The sequence below is a fragment of the Protopterus annectens genome, chromosome 6.part0, assembly GCF_019279795.1.
Source record: "Protopterus annectens isolate FY-2018-M chromosome 6.part0, PAN1.0, whole genome shotgun sequence".
NCBI lineage: Eukaryota > Metazoa > Chordata > Ceratodontiformes > Protopteridae > Protopterus > Protopterus annectens.
In genome coordinates, this window is record NC_056737.1 from 1,690,480,630 (window position 1) to 1,690,485,400 (window position 4,771).

The 4,771-nt window shown below is 44.2% G+C and overlaps 1 pseudogene; it reads left to right on the forward strand.

The window, feature by feature from the left end:
* The first annotated feature begins 2,418 nt into the window (after positions 1–2,418).
* LOC122804022 lies at positions 2,419–3,304 on the forward strand (annotated as a pseudogene).
* The last annotated feature ends 1,467 nt before the right edge of the window (positions 3,305–4,771 follow it).

A 4,771-nucleotide genomic window follows, 5' to 3' on the forward strand; every position in this document is an offset into this window, starting at 1 on the left:
TTGTGTATGCAGGGGGGGGGGGGGCAGGAGGCCTAAGCTGACACAAAAGACTGGAGAATGTGTGTCTGTGTGTCTGTGTGTGTGTGTCTGTGTGAGAGTAGACAAGGGAAGCAGGCAAGATGGACCAAGTAAATGTTGCATGTGTGTCTGTAGGTACCCTCAATGTGACATTGGTGTGTGAGTGTCTGCATGAACACAGCCAAGTTCAGTGCTAGACCTATGTGTCTGTATGTCAGACAGCTGTGTGCCATGCATGGTAGAGCTGACAGTTCATTGTCTCCACATCCAAACATGAGAATTGGCTCTGCTAGGAGTTGCACTGGCACCTCCATGCTCAAGGTCAGATGCTGTACTACTACCTAAGGGTGAATGATGTCTACTAGATGTGCTCCCTTCACGGGAACACCCTGGACCATGACCCCATGGCTTGCTACATCTGGATGTGAACAGTACACTCCCTGCTGGAGCAGTAGATATACTGCTACTCTGGGAGTATGATCGGGTACAGCAACGTTGGCTCTCAGCAGATGTCGTTGCTGACCTATGCCCACAAGTCCAATGCTCCTCTCCCACCAGCCATCACAGACAAGGTGTGTCCTATGTCATAAACTGTGCTCCCTCACAGACTCATCCCATTCCAACGTGTCATTCAAACAATCCAGGGAATCAACAACATGGTGGAGACCGTAACGAATGTCAGACTGTGCTGCATCTATAACCCTGAACATTCTCCTGAAGTTCCTTCTGAACATGCCTGTGCATCTATGATGGCCCTAAACATATGTCGAGTGACATTTGATGAGACACCTGCAACAGGTTGAGGACAGACAGTAGGGCTTCCTCCAACCACCCCTATCAATTCACCTGTGTGGCACCTCACCAACAGTTTGACTATGGCCAGTGTCAACAGTCACTTCAGCTGCAGTAGTAGCCACACTTCCCTGCTCAATGTCCTCACCCTCCAACTTTCCAATATCTATGGCCTTGGAGATTGGGAATGCGTAGGCATACTGGCTGCATCTGGTGATAATGGGGGGGGGGTCACTGGATGTCAACCTCTGTGTCAGAATCAGCCTCTGCAACCCCCAGGTGTGCCTCAGTTTGGGCACCATCATCATCAGAGTCTGATTAGACACTGACATCAGGTGGCCTAGGGGACACATGACCATTCCATGTTCACCTATGATTGAAGGAAAACAGGAATACATTAATACCTGCACTACTATGCTGCAATATATGTTAAGCAATTTCGACTGCTGCCACTATTACAGACATCCATACCTCCCAACATCTTGTGGCAAGGAATTTGGACAAAGCCATGAATAATATGTAGACAAAGGCCCAAGAATAAGTAGCATTGTGACATATTGCCCTTACAAACCTAGAAAGGTGGTAGAATAGCAGGTACCGCTTCACCATGACATTAATGAGTGGTATGCATTTTTAATGTGAGATCTGTCATTATTTTATGTCTGCACTCTAATGCCCTGTCAATAGTTTGCACAGGGGCGGCTCGTGGCATCGGACTGCCGGTCTGCAGCCCCCTCAGTAGTTTTGGTCTTATTTACATTTTTTAATTTACTGTAAAAAAAAAAAATCTTTTTTTTTTTGTTTAAATTTCGAGTCCGCGACTCGAAAGTATGCGCATGCGCATTGCGCACCTTACCCGCGCGGTTGTAAACGGCTTTTTTTTCTTTTTTTTTTTTTGTTTTCTTTGCAGCCCGGAGGAGCACATAAGGCATCATTGTGATGCCCAGAAGTCTATGCGGCAGCGGTTACAAACCGCGTAGACATGGAAGGGGCTCGGACTGCGACGTCCGCAGCTGGGCTAAAGCCTAAATGCTGCTGATTGGTTGTCGCTCTCTTCCCGGGCTTTATGTGCTGGGAAGAGAGCGAGAATCAGTCAGTTCAGTTTAGTGTAGGATTAGGAAATGAGCTTTCTTTTTTGCAATCATCTCATCGTTGTATTTTATTTCTATTTTTAATCATTTTTTTGGGTGGATTATCGTTTGGACAGTGGGCAGCACCTGTGCAGAAGAGCAGAAGAAAGAAGAAGAAAGAGAAAAAAGAAGAAAGTACAGTGAAGGACGGGTGCAGAATAGATGTAAGTATGTTCTTAACCTCTCAGCTACAGCTATACTGGGCTTGAGTTAGGTTGTTTCTACTGAGAGGGGGTAGGGATCTGCCCACTTTAAATAGCTGTTGTAAAGATTACAGGATTATTCTAACAGTGCCTAAGAACAGCTCACATTTCAGATCTAACCCTGCTTTTTTACCTCAGACTTTTGGCGATTTTAGAGCTGATTTTTTTTTTTCGTTTTTCTCCCTACTTTGAAGTTGGCTCCAGTTAAGTTAGCCGCATTGGATCCTACAACCTACTGTGAGACTCCGGTCTACAATCCGGATCTCTGTCCCAACATGATCGCAGCCCAGGCCAAACTAGTGTATCATCTCAACAAGTAGTAAAGTACTACAATGAGAAGTGCCAGGCGTGCAAGGCGGCCATTGCCAGCACTATCCAGGATGTCTGCAAGGTGGTCTCTGATGTGTTCAAGGAGATGGAGGTCCAAGAGCCGCACTTCATTAGCTCCCTGAATGAGATGGAAAATTGCTACGAGGGCCTCAAAGTCATCTCACCCACAGTGTTTGAGGTGGTACTCTATCTGAACCAGATGGGGGTCTTCAACTTTGTGGATGATGGTTCTTTGCCAGGGTGCGCGGTACTGAAGTTAAGTGATGGCCGCAAAAGGAGCATGTCCCTCTGGGTTGAATTCATCACAGCCTCTGGTTATCTTTCAGCCTGCAAGATCCGATCCTGTTTTCAGATGCTGGTGGCACAGGCCGTGGATAAATGTAGCTACCGAGACATGATGAAGATGGTGGCAGACACCAATGAGGTGAAACTACACATAAGAGACCATTATGTTGTCCAGATCACCCTGCATTTAAGTGTGCGGGCATCTGGCCATGAAGTGCAGCACACTGGCCCTTGCCTCATATCCCTTGGCCGGGACCAAATAGGGTAGCTGAGGTCAAGGCGGAAGGCTTCAACATGCTCTCCAAGGAGTGCCACTCGCTAGCCGGCAAGCAAAGCTCTGCAGAAAGTGACGCCTGGGTACTGCAGTTTGCAGAGGCTGAGAACCACCTACTGATGGGCGGCTGCCGCAAGAAGTGCCTAGCAGCACTCTTCAGAAGGACATCAATCAGATCAGGCACTAGCCACATAATAAGTAACGTTTTTGAAGTCGGCAAAAAGCAACACATACATTTAGAGAAAGTTGCAGTGATGGTCGAGGCTCATTGAAGACATGGAAGTGATTCACATACAACTACCTGAACCTTGCATTCGTAAGGTAGTATTTAGTAAATGTTAGCAAATTGGATAGAACATCTGAAAAACAAAGTAGTTTTTCAGGCAAATGTCTTTGTTTGCCTTTATGCTCTTATACTTACAAGCGCATACTTACATCTGAGCAACAATGGACTTAGTCTGAATTTAAAATTACAGACATGGACATGCATCATTCTTCCTACTGTAGAATGAGCTGTGTTGAAATTGGTTTATTTTACTAAACTTTGGCCTTCTACACATGAAGAAAACTGACACAGTTAATCTATCTAAGGACACTATGTTAGTATTGCATAGGTATAGAAAGTTACAGCAGGACAAATACAGGTCCTCAGCTGGAATGTAGGTGATCAAAATAGCCCACTCAAGCATGATAGAGTTTTACTATCAGGAAATATATATGCATTTGGTAGCCTGCAAGACACTCATTTAACTAAGGGAAACACTCATTGTTGGAAAGGATTCCAGCTTAAGGTAAGTGCACGAGGGTAACAATCCTCATCACTGGACAACTTGTAATACAAATTTTGGACACACTCTCTGATACAAAGGTTATGTATGTTGCGATTAAAGGGCTTATTAATGGATTTTTGTTCACACTGGTATCCATTTACATGCTTCAAGGGCTCAATTTTGAAACATTTGATTGCCTTTTCAGAGGGAGTCATTGCCTGAGCAGGTTAGTGGAATCTAGTTCTGGATGGTAAGGAAGGGGACCAGGATCTAAAGAAAATTAGGTTATCTACACTGTCAAAGAGAATAAAGTATTACCATAAGGAAATGGGGCTAGATGATATTGTGGTTTTCTGGCAAATTAGTAGCAAATCATTAAAGACTGAAGTTAGAAAATAATGGCAGACGTGAGTTTCAGATTTCATACCCTTCAGAAAATTCATACTAATGCAAGACCTACTACTATTGTATGATCTTTCTAAGTTTATAAGAGCAATATTTACAAATTTTCTTTATTTTTGGGCCTGTGTCCCACTTCTATGTATGGCTTTGTCCAGATTTCTTGCTCTGAGGTTGAGCGGTATGAGTGTCAGAGCCATCACCATCAGCCAGAGACATTTCAAACCTTGACCTACTTGTTGCATCCCACTCCCCATTGTAGTGGCTCTGGATGTGTCCAAGCAAGGCAAGGAGCAATTATGCAGTTTAAGTGTGCAAAGTGTTCCCCCATCCTAGGTGGACCACAAGTATGACCGTGGCTTTTCATCTGTCCTTGATTTTGCAGAATGTTCTGGTTTTCTGTCATATTTTTATACTGTTGATTTATGCTTCTTATTATTCAGAAAATGCATGCTGTTGCAGTGCCCTTTTGCTCTGTATTAAAGTAACAATGCTTTAATGACCATCAGGTAAGCTTGTCAGAGATTGTAAGATGCAAGTAAGCTTTAATAAGCAGACTGTTAAAGAATC